Source organism: Sylvia atricapilla, chromosome 8 (assembly GCF_009819655.1).
Source record: "Sylvia atricapilla isolate bSylAtr1 chromosome 8, bSylAtr1.pri, whole genome shotgun sequence".
In the NCBI taxonomy this organism is placed as follows: domain Eukaryota; kingdom Metazoa; phylum Chordata; class Aves; order Passeriformes; family Sylviidae; genus Sylvia; species Sylvia atricapilla.
Window position 1 is genome coordinate 28,165,703 of NC_089147.1, and position 22,008 is coordinate 28,187,710.

The window sequence follows — 22,008 nt, forward strand, 5'->3', positions numbered from 1 at the left end:
GGATCACACTACTAGTTCCTGTTATTGCTTTGTAAAGTGCTTTGGGAAATTAAGGGAGTAGTAGGAGCTACATTAAATTAGATCCCAGTCTAATACAATCTGACCTGTATTTCACAAGGAAAGAACTTGCACTTCTGAAATGCTGAGCAATGATTTTTAGAAAGTATTCAGAGTAAGGTGGTTCAGATGGTTCTGTGCTACCCTGTTCAGAATCACATGGGAAAATCTATTACTGGCAATTATTTTTTTCTCTCCTCCTAATTACCATTACTGCTAATTACTAAGTATATGTTAGTTCAATCTCATTGTTGCTCCATAATGTTTCACTGAAAATTACAATAATGGATTCCACCTTCTTCAGACAAATGCAATAAAATGGTGATTAATATTCCCCAGGGCTATGATAAAATATAATTCAGGGTGATCTAACATGAAAAGTTTGATATCCACCAGGTACTGAAGCTGACACAGTAAATATGATTAGCAGTGTGATGAAACAAGAAGGTCACTGCCCTCTGCTCAAATCCGGGTTCTGTGACATAGTCAAAACTGCTTGGATGAGTATGGGCTGGTGGTGTCCTTGTCCTCCCCTGGTTCAGTTCTTGTGCCTCTCTGATCCTTGAAAACTGCCCACCTATTGAAATCCACCCACATGTAATTCTGCTTGGAATTAAAAAAGCAAGCCTCCCACTTTGTTAAATAAAAAAATCTTTTTTCCATGGGTTTATGTAGGCTGGGCACAATTAACAAATTAGAATAGAAATTCAGAGACATCCAGTGTCCTGTCAACGCACTTACAGCCACAGATTTTGGGTCCTATCCCAGATGTGAATGCCTGTCCAAGGTGCCATCCCCTCTCGTGTGACAGTATCACAGAAAGGTTTATTGGGAATGACATATGGGATGACCTTGGCGAGGAGCCAGCAGGCAGATGTCCACGAGAGGCTGTGACAGTCACTTATCCTGAGGAACTGTGACAAATGGGCCAAGACCACACTGCTGAGCCCTCTTCCAGCAACAGATTTCCCAGAACAAATCTGAAACAAATCTGTTTGCCAGGCCCATGCAACAGGCTGAACCCACGAGAATGTACAGTGCTTTTATAAAAATATACATTTTCTGTTATCCTATATATCCAATACTGCCAAAATTACACCTTCTATAAGAACAGAGGGAGGTACAAGAGTGGGAGTTCTTGATCTCACTGTGGCAATAATCCATACAAATTCATGCCCCAGAATTCTTACTTTACATAATTCAATTTATACAAACACGCTCCTCTAGTCACATGCTGCCACGACTGCTGAAATCAAAGGGGTCACACAGATGGAGAAAGGATGTAAACCCTGAATGAATTCCACCCTGAGCAGCTATCCTCTCACACTGGACTGCACACCTCCACCTCCCTTCGGGATCCATAAACTGAGAAATTAGATTTTAGAAAGGAGGAACGTAAGAGATGCACTGAAACCCACCTTTTATTGCAGAATTAGTTTTACAGCTGCAGATAGATCTTTTAAGTGCAAATGTATGTGGAGTTTAATCTCTCCATTTCAAACTCCGAAAATTAAACTCCTTTCTACGATTTAAAAAAATGCCAAACAAAGAAGTCAACAACCACCTCCGCTTAAGCCCAAGAAATTGCTCCAAAAATCAAAATACCTGAAAACAGGGTAACAGGATTGTCTTAATACTTCAGGAGATCTGTGGCCCCCAGTGTTTCCATCCTCATCTCCCCAAGTGAATGAAAAAGCTCTTTAACAAGTTTACTCTAATAAAAAATATTTTATAGGTGCTCAGGGGATGCAAGGTTGTATCACAAAGTGTAAAGTAAGGAATGTCTTGTGCATGTACACGTCTGTGTGTTCATGTGCACATTTCACCAAGCCGAGAAACACTGCCCTATGCATTTCTTTTTCTTTGAAAACAAAACTTTCCTTCTCTCTCTCTCCCCATACCTCTATGTACAAAATTTAAAAAATCCCTTCCAGCTCTCTTTTGTTCAATGGCGTTGCACATCTGGACAATAAAGAGGTGAATTTAGTGTGGGGGCAGCTCCTAAACCCACACTTTTGGTATTTTGCAGCACCCCTGAACAAAGGCAGTGCAGATTTCACCCACCCTGTCCCACTGCAATCCAGAGGGAAACTGTGGGAAGGAAACACAGGCTGCATCCAAGAATGTTGCATCTATGGATTCTCTTTTTTTCCTTTCAACCCCAACCCCGAACATTTACAGAACTTCTCCATTTACGAGTCACTCAGAGGCAACACACAAAAAGTGTTTGTGCTCTGCAGTGCACAAACATTGACTTGGTTGGGAGAATTGCTTTGTTCCCCAACACGTGGGTACCTGAGGCCTGTTTTTATATGGATTTTACTCCTGTGTCACCTTACTCAAAGCTGTGCCACCTCTTAGACTTCATCTCGGAAGGAACAAGTGACACGTGCCAACTTGCTGCCCAAATCCCATGTGCTCTGAGGTCATCCAAGTGGCAAACAAAAACACGTCCTTCTTGCCACCAATAGGGCATGGAAAGGCTGTCACCACCCTTCTGACCTGGGGGAAGAGGCCACTATTTCAGCATTATCCACTTTTTCTGGAACAAGCAAGAAAATGATAAATGAAAACCAGGTGGTTGTTGTTTCTAACTGGCAGGGTTATCACAGGATATACACAAAAAACTCTTGGCTTTATGTAAAAGCAAAGAACCCAAGCCCCCTGTGCTCTCACTTTTGCAGTGGTGGGTATTTGCAGTGAACTGGAAAGCTGTTGCAGGACACTTGTTACTCATTCGAATTCTAGAGCATTGTATTTGCTAGCTAAGGAAAAAAGTAGAAGTTTCACATGTTATCTCAGAACGTGTCAAAATAAACACGTGATGCAAATACAGGGAAGAAGGCTATCACTTTGTGCAATCCTAAGGCAAACTCCACGATGACAATTGAAGGGACAAGTGTATGAAATAATCACAGTTTTCTAGCACAGAATTTATTATTTATAATAAAAAACCCCTGCAGAGTATAGAGGTTTGGGCTTTTTCCCCTTTTTTCCCCCTAAAAAACCCAAAATGGTTCCATTGTTTTGACAAATTTCCTTCTGGTGATTTTAAAAACTCTATAGAATGTATTTTTTCCCCTTCACTCAGAGAAAAAAAAAATTCCTTCCTATTCATTGTGTCTGGTATGTCAAAGGAATATAAAACTTACAGGGGTGAGAAGTGTTTATCCAAAGTACTTATTTCAAAAAGCAAACCATTGAGCTTTAAAATTATTAACAGAAGACCTATAATACTCTATAAAAATGTGTAACCACACAGAATGAGTGGCTTTCCTGCCTCAGCCCTTCCAGAAACTAAAAAGCACTGGAGTCTTCTGTGTGAGCAGTCTCCCCAGTGTCCCCTCAAAGCTGTCACCCCCTGACACCACGAGAAGGGAGAGGAAACCACCTGTTAAAATATGTATATATATATATATATATATATATATATATATATATATAAAAGAAAGGCAGAATACTTCTGTTTGTTTTTAAAGAATTTCCCAGTAGAATTTGACCCAATGCAATCTAAGAGTGTGAAAGAGAACCGAAATGTGATTAGAAAGAAATCCCAGAAGTAATACCCACGGTGTACCCTGCAGCCAAGGAGAGTCTCCTTTATCACTCCAATAGGACATGGACAATAGAGATTTTATCTGTGTTAGAATGATTGTAGAGAGTGATCAACAGAAGGTCAGGAGAAATTTCAACCATTAATATTTCTAATCACTCACTATATCTTTCTAAGGTGTCCAGTAAGGAGGTCTGTATTATTTAATCAGTAGATCTGGCTCAAACTTGTTTTCTTGAGCACAAGAATAGTGGGATGATGCAATCCAGAGTCGTGACAGAGTAACTGGGAAGACATTTTCCAGGAGAAAGCTCCAGTTTTGCTAACACTGATCTTCTAGCACTAAAAATTGACCATAGAAGTTAACTACCATGTATTAATTATATTTAGGAGGCAATGATTAAGTAACCTACTCAAATAATTTACCTCCTGCCTTCAAGGCTTAATTCTTCATAACATAAACAGAAAAAAAATCTGAGCTGTATTTTCACTTGAATATTTTGACTTGCACTTTGATGTGTGGGAAGATTTTAACCAAGCAGTTGCTAATGTAGTAAATAATGAAAACAGTGGCAAAATTATAAATATGGTTTGGCAACTAAATTAATACAGTATTTAAAAAAAGGAAATGGATAAGCGGGGAAAGGCTTTCAAGAGGAAAGAATTATCTTAAAAGCACACAAAAGATACTAGAAGTCTGCATCCCAGCACAGGTCCAGAGTGTTAAAGTTTGCCCAGGTCTGAAAGAAAGGACTGGGAGTGTACACAGGGATTAGGTGCTGCTCAATAGAATATGCCTGTTTATCAGTTTTATACCAGACACTTTTCTATGGTTTTTATCAGATGTATTTACTTAATCAGTAAGTTACTGGTTAAAAAATGAGAACTTAATGTACTATAAAACATAATACAATTGAATATCTAGTCAAAGACTTTTTAAAGCAATAGAATTTGGGATGCTGAGGACAAAAAAGAAACCATTAGGAAGAGGAATGATCTAAAGCAATAAACTATTTTGTTAACCTTTTGAGTTCAGTCACAACTAGTGAAAACCGTAGGAATATTAAGCCCTTTTCCCCTAAAGTAACTTCCAACAAAGCTCTAATTCAGTGTGTGACAGATAACTGAGGAGGAGGGGAAAAAGGGAAAAAATACAGAACTTCGATAGAGTGTGAGTGAAGTCTTACTCATCACAGCTTCAGCAGAAGGTAATGAAGGAAAGACCAGCTTCAATAGGGGTTCCTGCTATTACTTCAGATAGATTCCCCCTTATTGCATATCCTTGAGCCTTGCTTGCAGTGGAAGAAAGAGAAACAGCAAGTTCCTTACACAGAAGCCTTTTGGTGGGGTAGGGACAGATATCCAAGCATTTCCTGTACAATGAGTGTGCATAAGGATAAGGCTATGCAGGGAGAGCTCACTCTGACTTACTGATGTGCTCCAAGTAACAGCCAAGAGTTCTTATCCAATTTTCCAACAGAAGATGAGCAGACAGGCAGCGCCCACACGGGTATACACAGAGGTTTGTCTGCACAGGGGTGAGAAGAGCTGTTGGCTGCCCAGATACTCAAGCCACATTGCAATATTCACCTCTTATTCCTCAAAAATATAACTCTGAGGAAAATCAGAGGCTGTTCCTGTGCTGGTGCCTGCAGGAAGGTGGTGAAGAGTTCATTGAAAGTCCTCCAGGGAAGCAGGTGGGATGTGAGGCAGCACCACTGGGTAGGTGGCAATAGAAAGCCATGCTCTGTGCCAGGGCAACAGAGCTTTGAATGAGTTCTGGCTGTGCCACAGGCTTGATGCAGCAGTTTGATGGCTTCAGCTGCAGCAAGGCAATCAGGGGAAGCATTTTTAATGAATCTAGTTTCAAAGAAATATTTAAATTAAATGCCTCCCTGTCTTGTTGGCTGTGCTCCCAGCACAGCAGAGGCAAGGTGGCAGAGGCTCTGCACTCAGCTCCTGAGGAAACACATTGCAGTGTTTGGAGCTATGTTTTCAAGCGCAGTTGACAAAATTCCTGGGGGAATCTGGACTCAGCTCAGTCAATGAAAGCTCACTTGACAAATGAGGGTTCCCTGGCCCTACACACTTCAGCACTGGTTGGTCAATTCTTTGTGCATTCCTTTCCTCCCTTGGCAGTGAAGCCTGTGGAAGGTTCCCTGCCCATGGCAACAGGGTTGGAATCAGATGATCTTTAAGTTCCCTTCCAACCCAAACCATTCTGTTTTTCTGTGATGCAGCAGCAAGAGTTCTTGTACAGATAAAAGGTTTATAGACTTGAGATTAGATGGGGTCACACTGTCCTTGCAGTCTGAGGCAGCACAGTTTCCTCCCACAGCGAGCAGAACAGCCTCTAATCACCCAAAGCATTTCTTTCTCTCTTGTTCAGAAACCTTTAGGAGAAGTATTGCTGCCTCCTCCTTTGTGCATTGACTCCCAAGGTAAACGCCCCTTCAGTTGAAATTGATTCTACTTTGAATTTTGTTTCATCTTGCAGGCCCTGAAGTTTAAAACGCTGGTTTCACCATCTAATATTGGTAAATTAGTAAATTTAAGTTTAAATTAGTAAATTTAAATGCAATTACAGTCCTTAAAACCAAAAGAGGTCACAAACCCTCTATATTGAGAATTTATAATATCAATAAAGTATGCCAACCATACTGAACTGTCACTGGACTTCTGGGACTTCCATTGGTGCAAACTCAGTCCTGAAGAAGTTCCTGCAGGATGTGCTTTTATTTCTATTTCTAACTCCCTTGTGCTGACAGGAGGCTTGGTGTCGTATGGGAAAAGGACACAAATACCTAATTGAAGTTTCCCTATCCTTCCCATACTAAAGGCAGCATCTGTTTCAAGGACAGACACGCTGCACCTTCACTACTGAACTGTCCCAAAGTCTGATGAGCAGCAAAGCTTTTTTATCGTAGCTTGTAGCAGTGTCTCACAAAGGCACAGAAGGTTTGGAAATGAGGGTGAGGGCTTAGGATAACAGCTTCAAGGCTGAAAAGTTACTCAGTGAACTGCACCACGGCTGTCTCCTGACCTCTGGCAACAAAAACTAGATGGATATTGAGCTTCAGAATGTAAAAGAGTTGAGGAGTGCCTTAAAGGCAGCATCTCAAACTGCCCAGCGCTGTGAAGACTTGTCAAAACTCACTGATCATCTCCGGGCAATGCCCCAAGGAAACTCGCCCACCTCACCACTTCTGGGGAACTCAAGGGAAACTATAACGTGCTCAGTTTGTCCTGACACCTGGACAGGCACACTGCCTCAGGCTTGTTTGTTACTGATTTAATTTATTGCCCACATGCAAAAAAAACCAAAAAACGTAGTGAGCCATGCAAAGAGCAATCTTTTTCCAACATTCAAACTGATTTCCATATGAGCCTGGCCGTCCCCTTCCGAAATGCACACTAAGTAGCATCACAGGAGTCTGCTGTCAGGTATTTTTTTTCTGGTTTAATGGGATAATGGTGTGCAAACATTAAATGTTGGCCAGCAGCAAGTGGAATGACTACAGGCCTGAAGTGTAATCACACCCAGTAATTTCCAGGGAATGCAAATTATTAATTTGTAACTAGTCATTCTTTTCAATTACAGGGTGCTTTTACTGGGAAGCTGTTTTCTCACTGATCTTTCAGCTGCAATGTGCCCTCCATTGCCCTGACATATTCAGATACTCTAATAAGCTGGACTTTGTGAAAATGGTAATTACTGTGTGTTGGGGCTGAAGAAAGCCTCAGAGATGAGAAGAGATGCAGGCCTCCAGAGCAGTAAACATTTACTTAATATACTACATCATCTTCCATCTGTTTGTCATGTGACCTTTACAGTTCCTAATTTACAGTCATGTACTATGGAAGATAACTTCTAATTTGTATTAGCATACTGTTGCTGAATTACTGCTTTCTGTCAATGATGCCTGCATTTTTGCCAGCTTGTTAGAAAAGATCTTTTTTAGAGTTTACTGAAAGTCCAAAAAATAAAAACGGCATTCCACTTCTGAAGAGTTTTGTGATTACTCCAACTGCATATACACTTGTTCCTTGAATAATTCATGTGCCTTCTCAGTACCAGGATCTGAAATGGAAATAATTCAATATAGAGAGCAGGATATGGGCAGGGTCTGAAGTCAAAAGACAACAAAGGGAAACTGATCCTGAGGGGAACACGTTGGTGCTTTGTGATGTTTCTGAGGTGGGCACAGACTGGATGGACAAATAGAAACAGGTCAGAGGCCCGAGCTCTGCCAGGCCACGGCTCAGCTGAAGCTGCACAGCACATCAAGTCAGGATTTCTCACAGATGAATTTCAGACTGCTATCAAGCACGATAATCACATTTTAACTTCATTCAGAGGGGAAGCAGATCCTCTGAGCTGTGTTACTTTAAAAGGAACAACCATCAGGCCCTATTCTCTCCATGGGTCCTTGTAGGACAGATAGACAGCACTTGCACATCGGGGCAAAAATTTAAAGTTCTACTAATTTTCCATAGCTCTCTATTTGCTAGAATATAACTGTGGCATAGGGGAAAGGAAACAGCAAGAGTTGCTATAAAGGAAGCATGATCTGAACCACTTCTGCAGAAGAGAAAGAGGACCCTGGATTTTGAGAGGGGCACCATAACCACACCATGGCAACAGTGCCAAGAGAAATGTGCAAGTCAGATTATTCTTCCTCAAAGTTACAAGAAAGGGAGGCCTAGGTAACCTCCTAGAATGCCTCCTGGATGCCATCATGCAGCAGGTTGGATTGGATTATAAAATTGCTGTGTGACTCCCAGAGATTTGATAAAGCTAACGTTCGCTCTGCATTGACTGATGAGCAGCTCATTTCCCTTGCTGAACTAGGACTGTGTTCACAAATCTCAGAGGCAAGGAGTTGCCACAGCGCTTGCATAAATTATGACTGACTCACGATATTATTAATCACTCTACACTCTGGTAAATTCACTCTGTCTGCTCTCCCACATCTACCAGAGTAGCTTTGCAGGAAGCTGTAAACTTTTCCTAGTGATCTTCATATTTGGGGGGCTTAATTATTTTTTGCCAAGTCCCAAATTCTGCAAACAAAACCAAAGGCCAACCCACGGTATTTGTTACAGCCGTGAGATGGTTATCAGGGTGCTGGGATACTTTAAGAACCTGTAGGTTTTAGGAATTGCCCAAGACAATATTTATCTTGTCATCAGGAAATGGAGACTAAATCCTCTTAAGCAGTCTTTTAGACTATGTTCTCCTTCCTCCACTCACTCTTACCCTCCCAAAGTGTCACAACCGGGCTCTTGGCAGGGCTGGAGCACACTAATGTACAGAAGGAAATTATGTGTCTGGGTTTCTGTTGTGCAGTACAGATGTTCTCTCTTCAGCAGGGAGATCCCTTTCATATGGCCAGAAAAAAGGTTTTCATTACATTTTTTCCTCTTATTTCCTTGACAGATATCACCACCATTCCATATCTGGTCATTCTTGGATTGAGAATAGGTTTCTCCCTGAGTGTTATTTAATCCTCACAGCTCTGCATCAATTTTACGAGAGTCAGTTAAAAATGCCATAGGTTCTAAAACCTGTTAGAGATTATAGAGACATAGAGGGCTGGGTTGGAATGTGATCTCCAAGAACCTGTCTATTTTATTGCTTCCAAGGGGCTTGTCAGATTCCTATTGAAACAGTTCAGTAATTGCAGAGTGAATAAAACTAAGAAGATAGCTTTTTATTAGCACTAAATGATCAGGTTGATTGGCATTAGGGATCTTTATACAATTCAATTGACACAAGCATATGCTGAAAGGCATCTCTGTTTTCCAATAACACATTACTACATGTAGTAAAACAACTCACTACCCAGTATTAAGCTATACTGTTACTGATCATTTGGAATATGCCTCTATGATATCCAATTTCTACTACTCTCACCAAAAAAAGTATTTACCTATTTGTTAAAATTTTACTTAAACTTACTAATAGCAAAATCTACATATAATTCTTTAATCTATGGTTTTAAGAGTCTCTAAAAGAAACATTTTACAGTAGAGCAGTACTGAGGGGAACTTTCATGGTATTTTAAACAAATTTTAGTAATTCCCATTAGATCCTTTCCCACAGCTTATGGGAGCCACAGTAATCCCTCTCCCTCTCATAATGATGAGTCCTATTTCACCACACTTCTGAGACCAAGCCCAGCCCAGACAGAGATGCAGCACCTGATACAAGGACAACGGAAAAGAAATTGCTATCATGGGATAACGAGGTCCGTAACAGACTGAATTGTAGGACTGTCATTTCCAAACCTTGTTAGTTGCTGACCTAACCCTCCCTAAAAGGATTTTCAGTGACAAAATTTCTTCCATTTCCATCAGACAACAATTTCCACACTATAACTGTTCTCTCCATAGATTTTTTTCTCCATGTAGAGAAGCCTTTTATATATTTGTAGTGTTAAATCTACCCCTCTCCTTCAGCCTTCTTCATTGTCTATTCTTACCCTTCATTAGCTCATTTCCATTCTCTTCACTTGTTTAGTATTGTTTTCTAAATCCTGTCATTTTCCACTGGTGCCCCTGACATCTCTGTGATGTTTATTTCCTCTGTATCAAGTATCATATCAGTCACATGTGACTGAAAGGTCTGAGTCCAGACAGAACAGATGTGCAGCAATGCATTTCTTTACAATCTTTAACAAAGGGTGGACTTCCATAAATATTTGCCTGAGGCTTTTTGGGACAATATTGAAAAAAAGGAAAGCCAGGAGTCATCTGAACTCTCATTGAGAACTAAATTAAGGAAATGATGCCTTCAAAAATTGGTCTGAATTTTCATGGTCTTCTGGTCAGTCCAAAGGAATGCCCGCAGTTTCCAAGATCTGAATGAAACAAAAGGATCAATAGGAGCACTCTACAAAAAACTTCAGGGGAAAGTACCAAATCCTTCAATAGAACCTCATTTGCAGCAGACTGCAGTAATCAGTGGAACCATTTCCTTCCTTGCCTTTGGCCAGAGATTAACCACAAGAGAAACCAATGCAAGACATCTCACTGCAAGGAGAAATAACGTCCTGCTCTGCATAAAGTGACATTATATCAAGGGAACTACCAGAGAGTTAGTAAGGGTTGCACAAAGGCAAAAGATTTATTTAAGCAAAAAGGGCAGAAGCCAGAAGTAGTCCAGAGGTCACAGAACTTTTCTCATGTTCCCCCACAGATTAACTACTTGGATTAGAAGAAAAGAAACCCACAGTATCAATAGCCTGAAATGTACACCAACTGAAAATTCGTTTCCAAGATGTGTCTTTTTAATTTGCTAAATTTAGTTTCCAGGATTGAAAAAAAAAAAAAAAAAAAAAAAAAGTAAAAAATTGAGGAGCAATTTTTCTTCTCAAAATATACCATTTTTAACAAAAAAAAATTGAAAAAAAAACCACCCCAAAACAAAGCAAAAAACCCCCACAACCAAATAAAACAACCCCAACCAAAGCCAGCACTGAGGAATGCATGAAGAATTATGGGATTTAAAACCTCTGAAAACAGAGAGGTCACATGAAGTGCAACTGTGATGCATCTATTTTATTTTATGAAGAATGCAGTAGATTTGCATGAAAATTACTCTGGAAACTATTACATTTAATTTTTTATAAAACATGTGGGAGTTGGAAATGAACAGTGCTATTGCATTTAAAAGCTCTCTTTGGGATTTCTCCGACTGCGTCTCTTCCGAACACAACGGTCTGAAAAAAGACATGAGTAACTCGGAGTTGTAGGAATATCAGCACTCCTGGCAGGCAACCTTCCCAAAGCTGAGCTGAGCCTAAGGTTTTGATTCAAAAGGAAAGCTGTCAGCCCTCCTGCCCACCTCGTGTTTAAATGCAGCACTACTTACAGGGGAGAGATCAGCATCTAAGGCTCTTTGCTGATTTGCAAAGTGGACAAGTGAAATCCTGTACAGCCTAAACCAAGATTTTTCTTCACCCCAGAGCCTTCTAAGTAGTTTCATTCAATGAAGGGTCTTTGTGACTCCATCCTTGTCTGCACTCCTCAGCCCTTCAGACCCCCAGGGATGAACATGCAGCTGAACAGTCTGTCAGCCAAGTGTCCTGGCAAAGCCAGGAAAAAGGAGCAACATCTCCAGCCTGCTGCTCCTGCCTGTGCTATTGAACTGCTCTCTAAACGGGTGATAATCCCTCAGCAAGTTGCTGGGTGGAAAAAACCCACCTAAACCAAACACATAACCAATCAAAAAACCCCACCACACACACAAAAATACTGATTAGGAGATTGTTTCTTTCTAGGCAGAGAATTATCTGACAGGGGTCTAATTTCCAGGAGAAAACAAAACACTGGTTTCAGTGGAACGTTGCCTTTTGGCTTTAATTGATTATATTAGATGAGATGCTTTTTATATCACCTAATTTTGTTTTCTCCAAAATCTGAGTTGTAGTTGTATCTTCTTCAGAATTACAGTGAAGCTTTTATGTGAGAACTCTAAAACTCAGATAAATAATTGAAGTCAAAAACAAACAAACAAAGATTCAGAAATAGTTGCCCGACTGCTCAAAGAGTAGCAGAATTACAGGAAAACATGTGAAATATGGAGACTGAGACTTAAGCAACTGTTACAGGATTTCTACCAGTTCTACCATTTGGAGGTACGATTGCTTCCCTTCTGATTTGTAAAAATCAAGAGGGATAAAAAGGAGAATAAAGCAGAAAATAAAGAAGCTAAACCAAGAAAAGTAAGAAAAAGTTAGAGCAGAGAAAGTGAACATTGGTTGAGAAAAGTGATGGCTAACATTATTATTTGATGCTCTTCTGGGGAAAGAGGGCTTACTTAAACTTTATGAAAGCTTGACTCTCTGTTATTTAATCTCTCGTGCAGTGCAACTGTAGCAATCATAAAGGCCATAGTTAAAGACAAAAGACATTTATTGGAAGTCCCTTTGATTTCTAGTCACTCCCTTTCATTTTCAAATAAATCTTGAGTTGTTAATGGAAACAATTCTGGAGAAGCACACATTTTTGACTTTTTTTCCCCCAAAAATCACTGTAAGAATTACCATAGGTTTACACAAAAAAAGCCTCAGCCCACAGTCACTCACAGAAATAAAGCCCCTCAGTAAAAAAATACCAGAAAGGACAGGTAAGGACATCTGGACTCAAAATCACAAGTGTGAATTTTCTAACACACTGGAAAATCACTTCTTTTTGTTACTCCTCCTGTCCTGGCAAAGCCCAGGCTGATCAACAATTTCTATCCCTTACACAGCAAATGCATCATTCTCACTCATGCACTTATGAATATGTTATAAATGGTGACTAAATGTAATTATGTAAATGATAGTCATTTGTTTGCTGTACAGATTAATGTTCTGCTTCACTGGGGTCCCAATATGGAGCAGCAGAAGTTTGAGCTTTGCAGCTGTGCCTCTGCGTGCTGCTGCCTCTCATGTAAAAATTAAAATGAAGATGGAATTTGTCTTCTGCTTAGGGGGAACAAAACAAACCATCCCTGTGTTACTTAATACATTATCTATTACTTCCTCCAGGTAGCAGAATCAATCACCTTTCCCAGTGGTGGTAAACTCCCAGGGAATAATTTCATACACCTCCAGCTCTATAACACAATGCCAACGTGTTAATTGGAATCCAAAAAAAAATGGATTTGCTTTTTTTTAGTGAAGCTAAGCTTCCTTTGTCAAACTGGGAGCTGTCAAGAGACATGAGAAGTAAAGTTCTGCTACACTGAGAAGATATTGCTAATAAGGATTTATGTAAAAGGAGTTTTGCATCCTGTGAAGGATTTTTTTGATAATTAATAGGTTGTCGTATTTTGCATCAGGATTAATCGGAGAGCTTAAAAGGGTGGGGAGAGTGTCTAACAAGAAAACCACTTCCAGATACCTGTGTGCTTCATGAACTTGCACACCCATGCTTCCTTTTAAGACAAATCACAGTAGCAATTCTGTGTATTTTGACTTTTTCTCCTGCCTCTTTAGAAAGTTGCCGGGAAAGCTCTGCCAGAAGCAGGCTGCAACACTGCTCCCAGGCTGATGTCAAGTGAAGTCCCAGATCTGACTAGTTTTTAAAGTTAGGCAGCCCATTTCTCTTGTTTACAGCAGTAACGTTATAAAGTAGACTGAATGCAGCTCCATGTAGTTACAGTAAGAGTCCCAGCATTCATAATACAGTTATCACTAAGTGTTTCTATTCAATTTTCTAATCATGTCTTTTGAATTATATATGTCTCTACCTAATAAAGAGGATGCAACATAAGTAACTCTAGGGAGGAAGGGTAAAAAACATCTGCCAGACTTAAAAGAGTTATAAAGGTAGCAGCTATTTTGTTAAAAGTCTGACCAAACCATACACAATTCTCTCACAACATCTCCTTTCACTGACACCATCAGTCCCCAGACTTGGTGTCTTTTCAGCACAGCATAATAATAGAGACAGGAATAAGCTGCCTACACACTCTAGTGCTTTATTAGTAAAAACTCAATGTTCTGGAAAAGGAAAATTGTATTTCAGGGCTCTTGCATCTAGTAAAATGAAAGAGCCTCTGCTATTCTGCATTTCAAGTTCATGGTGTCATCCAAGCCCCTTTGCACAGAACTTCAGCCCTCCATTACTTAATCAATCTTTTGTTAATTTCCCTTGTATCTCTAGAACTTGACACTGACTTTCTCAGGTCATCTCTCTCATTCTAAACCAAAAATGTCTGTCTACACAACAGGAAACAAAACAAAACAATTAGATAGTGACCAGTGTGCCTTACTGTGCCTTCCTCTTATAGTTCTAGGTGATACAGTAATACTTTCACACCTTAGGAATAGGCTGCTTGTAAATTACTCAGAGCTTCTTATGTGAAATATAATGTTGAGCTCACAGCTGCTGCCCTTTCAAGCCTTACTTTGAAGGAGTATGTCCAGGGAATTCAGAATCTTACCAAAAGCCACCCACAAGGGGAAGTAACGAGTTAAACTTTTTTTACATATTCCTGGTTGATCCGTGAGGATTAACACACATTATCTCATTACATACATACATACACAGTGAAAATTACAGGAGGGCCATTCATACAGCAGGTAATTTTTTCGTAATTTAACAGAAAATATCCTTTATCCTCATTTTAATCTTCGCCTACATCATGCTCAGATGTTAATCAGTGTACAGAGAGCCTGCCTCCAGTCAGCCTGGATCCATTTCTCACAGTACTTGCTTGCCACAGAGAAGCACATTTGTGCAGCCGCAGCAGAGCTGACCCACCAGGATGCTCCAGGAGTGCAACCAACTCAAATATTCATAAAGCTGCTAATTTATGGCAAGTGCTTTTCTCCCATCAGGGTTTTCCCTCTAACTGCATGCAGATTCCAAATGTAATGTGTCTTCTTGCAAAGCAGAACTGGAAGAATTTAGTATTTCAGGAAGTAAAAATAGGAAGAGAGAACAATGCTGCAGCTTTCCATACTTTCCCTAAGGGAAATATTTTTCTATGTTATTATTAATCCTATGTGCATCCAATGATGCTTGAGTGCTTATTTGGTTAAATAACTATACATTGTTGCTTGATTTTTCATCAAACATGCATGAGTACTGACGCTCTTCAAAAACATGTAGTTGATATTATTATTCTTTGTAAAGATTGTTAAGTGCCAAATATTTTAAGATGTTATACAATAATATATTTGTTAATGTTTGTCATTTTTCATTTCCTAACAAAATTTTGCATTTCTTTTTTTTTTCCATCAGAGCAAAACAAAACAATGCAAAGAGACAGAATAAAAACTTTCAGCACTAACTAAGGGATCCTTTTGGCAATAAAAGCTTTTTTTTTTTTTGTCAGAAGGGTCCAGTTAAAACTCTATTGCAAAACAGCTGCACTCTAAGGGTTGGCCAGAGGGCACTGGTTCCAATCCTTTCCAGGCTGTGATTTAGGAAAGGTACAATAGATACCATCAACAGGAGGCAATCTGTAGTGTGATCAACTAATGTTTAGGCTACAGATGAAAATATAAAAACTGATAACAGCTTTAAAAGAAAAAAAGTGAGAAAGAGAGATTTAGTAGCAGCATTTGTCAGATGAGAGAATGGTAAATGTGAAGTGGGCACGCACTTCAAGCACTGCACAAGCCAAGCTGTGAGACTGCAAGCCAGGTCTCTGCACACTCTCTTGCCAATATGTTTTAGCCCTTTTCTGGAAGGCAAATCATATTGATGGTAATTCAATCCTTGGCTCTTTGGCTAAAGGCATCGTTGGTTTTTTTTTACTCTCCATCATAAAGCAAGTTGTTTTCAGTACTTTGGATCTAGGTCTGAGTCTCGTACTCAAGATCAAAAGACAAGGTTCCTCCTTTAGAGGAGGAACCTAAGAAGTTCTGGTAACCTGAGATATAATTGACTGCTTTGGCCTCATGTCAGGCGTGGGATTCTGGTTCTCAGAAACTCAGGAGTCTGTTTGGAGAATAAGGCCTTCCTGACAGCGTAGGAAAGGTGTCTTACTAAGTTCTGCTAGGCTGCAAGGATCAAGATATTTGTGACAGTGCCACTGGCTAATTTTAGTTATCGACCTAAATCACTGTCAGCCGGAAAAAGGCTGCCAAGAAATGCTAAGCTGATAAATGACTCCAGGTCACCAAAAAAGTGATGAGTCTGTATGGCCACTAACTGCTGCAGGGCCCAAGCTTCCCATAGAGTCTATCAGCTCCAGAGTTTTCCAACTAAAACTGCTGCTTGTCTGTGTGAAAGCTCCCAGTTCCCCTAACTCCCTTAGGGCTTGGCTTTGCCTCTGTACCAAACTCTCCATGCCAGCTGCAGAGAGCTGTGCTTTAAACAGCTCTGGCAAAAGGCAGCTGGGAATGCTAGTGTTTTACTGCAGGGATGTTGGTGTTGGGCATTGCTGAGCCGGCACTGGGTGAAGCAGAACTGGTGGGCACCTTGGATCTAGTACTGGGAGTGTGATGCTGGGGGAAAAGAAGAAGGAGGGAAGGAATACAGGAAAAAAAAAAAAAAAGGGAAAAAGGAAAGACAAAAAGAGACAAAATTTTAATTCAGCCATCGACCATGAGCAGAGAAGGTTCAACCCCTCTAACAAGGCCTGAAGTGCACACTTCATGTCAGAGAAAAGGAACATCACATCCATTAAAGGATTTGACTTTCCAAGGGTGTTTAGGAGCCTAACACATTGTACTGCCATACTTCAGGGACTACTGACTGTGCCTGCAAAGGAGACAAGGGAGGGGTGATTTGTTTTTTGGGGCAGGGGGATGAGAGGAGAAATGTTTGCTTATTCTGGGGTTTTTCAAACATGCAGTTGATTTAGAGTTCAGAAAACCATCTTATGAATTTGGGAGCCTACACAAATCCCTAATAAGAAACTTGTCTGTACTGTTAGAATGAAACAAAACCTTCTCCGTAGCCATGAGCACTTAAGTCTTTACAAAAATATTGTAGGAAGTCCCCTACAAAGCTCAAAGTAAAGATGTGCACAAATGGCAGTAGCCTGTGTAATGAGTAACACCACCAGCCCAGAGACTCAATGAAAAGGGTTCCATGGTGGATGCTTGTTGCAGCAGCCCTCTTGTTAGAGGGTAGAAATGAGCCCAGACACAGACTTCTGGTTTATCACAGCACGGAAAGGGTCCTGGTTTATTCCTCTTTACACCTCAGCCACCCTGACCCCAACCATTCACTGACTCTGGCTGCAGCAGCTCCTGCTGGAGGTTTCCCTTGCAGCCTCTAACTGCTGCTTATTTCCTGCTAAACTGGGACTGCAGGGATCAGTCTGGGACTGTAGGTATCAGTTTGCAGCCTCTGACTGCAGCTTTTCCCCAGCCAGACTGTGACTGCAGGTTCCAACAACAGCCTCTGACTGCACACCCACACTGACCTCACAGCAGTGATTCTCTCTCCTCAGGAGCCTTCTCCTCCATGCCGATGCTCCATGATTCCCCTCAGCAGCCAACCCACTCCCTTTTATCACACTTCTCTTTACTGGATACAGCTGTCACTCATCAGGACAAGGCTGCACTGGGTAACTAACCCAGCTGTTACTGACCAGGGGCCAGGGCACCTCTATTCCCTTCTCCTACAGACGCTAAGGGGAAACAATGGTTGAAAGTAAACACCAGATGAGAGTTCTGCTCTTGCTACCTCACATTTCAAAAGGGAGGCATGTGCAGGTAATGAGCTGGAAAAGACTAGCCTGGAAGAAAAACTGAACAAAACCAAACAAATGAAAAAAGAGAGGAAAAATCCCCAAAGAACCCAACCACAAAACTAAGACGACTGAGCTCTGAGAAATGACAGAATTGAAACCAAGACAATCACTTTTTAACAGTAACACTGTTGCCCAAAGCCTCCCCTGCTCTGATCTCAGAAGACAAGTACAAGGACACTGCTAAAAACTCTTCTTAACAGGGTGCATATTTGACACTACAGGTATTATCTTCAGGTTGAGTGCCTCCTAATATCATACTCAGTTTGTGCACAAAGTGTTAGAGCTTAAATAAAGTGACACAAAGCAGTTAACCCAGCTTCTGTGCAATTCAATAGCTCAGACACACAACATGGGCCAGACAGACGCAGGCACTGAAGGAAGAAAACCTCCTTGGCTTTGAGGAATTACAGAACTGGAACTGAGGCTACAAATTATTCGCTAGCAGGAAAATGGAGAGGGTGAAATAAGTATATTAGGTACAGAGAAAAGAAAAAATCAAGTTATAACATAACTCCAAGTCAGAATTGCAATCCACTCCTGTGTGTCGTAGAGATTCCCTAATTTCCACGCCCGAATCACCTTGCTGTTTGGCAGAGCACACAGTCTGAAAAATTTTGTAGGCACTAGCTCAAAAAGAGGGGCTTCTCTCTGCAGAGGTGTTTTAGTAGGTGATGAGGGCTCTCTTCAAAGGCAGGCAAGGACAAAGAGCAGCGTGAGTCCAGCGTGTCTCAGCAGGACAGCTCATTAGGAACAGACGGGAAGCACTTGATCACAGTGCACAGAGACCCAAAATCTGCAGGCAGAACAGCTGGGGCTGGTGTCTCTCATGTGGGTCCAGCTGTCACCCCTCAGCCACTCTAAGCCACTTCCCCAGTAACTTCTCAACATTCCCCTTCTCCTTTCAACCTTGGTTTTGAACTTCTCAGCAGGAGCTGGCTGGACACAAGGGAAGGAAGTCCTCTGTCCCTGCACTCAGACTTGGAGAAGGTGACTTTTGTCTCTAAAATGTCCTTTCCCCTTTGCATACAGGTGCCTCTGCCAACACCTTCCTCTGTTTATGTGGAAAGCCCTCTTATTTACTAGCTTATTTATGTGGTGGGGGAGTTGATTTCAGTACACATAAATGAATGCCTGCAGGAGGGAAGGAGGAAAATTTTTCAAATTAAATTTCTCATAGCATAGCAGCTAAATACTGATTTTATCTTTTAGGTTATGAAGAAATATTCATAAACCTATTAATTTAATCCCTGAGATCTTCAGAAATTCTTAGTTTTCATAATTCAATATTTTTATCTACTCCTTACACCTTACTTCTTAAAACTGTCCCTAATGACAGCATTTGCTTTCCTGGCCGTCACTACTGAAAGCCCCTGTGAAATATCAGGCAAACATTAATATATGGAACCACTTTATGAATGAAATTTTTTTAAAAAAAACATATTTTCCTATTCTTTTCAATAGTAGCATTTTCACCATTCAGATTGCTATGCTCTCTTCATCGTTATTTCCATTTTCTTCCCATTTTACCAAACTTGCCCTGCAGATTTTTACTGACTTGGAAGCACTGCAGAAATGCTTTCCAGGAATTCACAAATGACTGGGAAGGACACTCAATGCACAGAGCCTGCTAGCAATGACACGAAGATGTTTTGATCATTGCCTGAGCCATGGATTGCCTTCCTACACAAAATCATCTGTTGCCGTCTGCAGGTAAGGATTAGTTTTGATTTTTTTTTTTTTTTAATAGCTGTGGGAGAACTTATGGGATTCTTGAGCATTGTTAGTGAGCTGATGTTAGAGTACTGAGTGTAATAAGGCTGATCTGAAGCAGGGACAGGAAAACAAGGACCTGATTGCATCAATGTGGGCAGAGGTACAATATATGCACTTCAGGCACACAGGCAGGGAGGAGGTGTCATTACTAATGAAACTGTGTGCTAATCTTACTTGGAAGCATCACAAGGCTTTCCTTGGCTGAGCAGGCCTGTGCAGGGAGCACGTGGCCATTAGTGGCACCCGAGGACCATGTGGTGGCAGCTGTAATTGCAGAGTGTCCTCATGAACTGCTAGTTAATGGTGTCTCAGGACCCCAGTGAGGGCTCTCCTCCCCTCAGGCCAGTATTTTCATCACCAGGTGTGGCTGCACTAATAGGAGCAACCCTCAGGTGTCTGACCTGTCACTTAGACAGATGCTTATTCCCTAAATTCTCACGGATTCAGTTGCTTTGCTGCTGAAATCCAGATACATCAGCTTCCCATTCCTGTTATGAAGTTTCTTTTTCAGATGTTCCCAATCTATGGCATTTCATTATAACAAGATCTTTTCTGCCTTCCTCCATACAAGGATTTTCTTTCTGCCAGGACTGGGGATCAGGAGGGATGCTTGCAGGTGTTATTGACTACGGCATCGTGCTCAGGATGTCAAATTGCATGGGTGAAACTCTGGCCACAAAGGTGACTTTGAATGCTCTGCAAACCAAAAAGTTTTCAGCTTCTCCTCCAGCCTTGCTCACTTGCTTTACTGGGCCATGGGTTTATTTTTCTGCCTGCCAATAGAAGATAAACTGAAAACCACTGAAATTTTTCAGGAGCACGTGCAGATCCACTAATCACAATGAAGATGGCATGGCAACAGGTGGATATTACCTTGCCCTGAACTGACTACAGGAAATCTTGCCTGCATTGCTGCTTTCAGGACAATTACATAAACACTCATCTCTCTCTCTCTCTTTCTTTTTTTTTTTTTTTTTTTTTTTAATTTCTGGCATCTTTATACAGAACAGTTGCTGAAATTCATTCACTTGTTCCTTTGAGTCTTCCACATTTTATCTTTTGTTCTTGTTGGCTTTATTTCAGTCTCTCTGTAACAGTGCAGGAACTGATTGGCCACTGGAAATTCTTTCCAGAACAATATTGCACCTAGGCTTCACCTTTGTGGGCTCAAGATCAAACACAGCAATGTAAAAGGTACTGCTATGCTGAGAACACCTTTTTTGTGTATTTTGTTACATACTTTAACCACAGAGCCCCACAATGCACACTCCTCCTGCAGCACCCTGATATGCTCATTACAGCCAGTCACAGGAGCTAAGGATGGCAGAGCTCATCTCTCCACCCAAATCCCACCAGAGAGGGTTTTTTGCAACAATAACTTCTCCAGCTGCAACTCCTGATTTTTAGCGCTCTGTTTTCTAAGCTTGGTCATCCTCAGAAAGTCTTCTCCATGTCTCAGTTGCTCCTTAAAGATACAGCCAATAAGTCCCTAATGTGTTACAGAAGTGCTCTGTTTTCTGCTTAGCTAGAGTGATGTCAGTGGTGTCTGATCACTGCTAACCTGATTTCCAAAGGACAGAAAGAAGAGGGAGAAGGAACTCTTGTTCTAATCACTTTCAACATTTGAGTTCCCTTCCTTTGTAGCCATGCAAGTGGTTTTATCCTGGGCTTCTCTCAGATCCTGCCACATGCAAAATCTACATGGTATCATCTCTGGAATCTCTCTTTGGCTGAACAGACAGCCCTTGAAATGTCATCTACCAAACCGAGATTTGAAAGCAATAAATTCTCCTGGTTTCTTTCCCAGCTGAACTAAATGAAATAGCAGACTCCCAGTTATCTAACCAAGTCTGGAATAAACACATTTTTAATTTTTTGTACACAGGTCGTGGTTTAATCCAAGCCAGAAACTAAGCTACAATCCAGCTACTCATTTAGTCACCCCTGGATGGGATGGGGAAGGGAATCCAAAGGGCAAAAGGGAGAAAACACAAGGCTTGTGTTAAAGGCAGTTGAACAGGGCAAGCAAAAGCCACATATGCAAAGAAAACAAGGAATTAATTCCTCACTTCTCATGGATAGGTAGGGGTTCAGCCATCCCCAGGAAAGGAGGGCTCCATTGTGCACAATGGTTACTTTAAAAGAAAAATACCATCACCCCAAATATCCCTCTCTCATTCCTTTTTCCTCCTCCAGCTTTATGTGCTGAGCATGGTGCCATATGTGATATGAGATATCCCTTGGGTCACTTGGTGTCAGCTGTCCTGGCTGTGTCACCTCCCAGCACCTTTTGCATCCCCAGCCCCTCACTGGTGGGGTGGAGGAGCAAAAAAAGCCCTGGCTGTGTGTAAATGCTGACCAGGATTAATGAAAATATTTCTGTTTTATCAACACTATTCCCAGCATAAACCCAAAC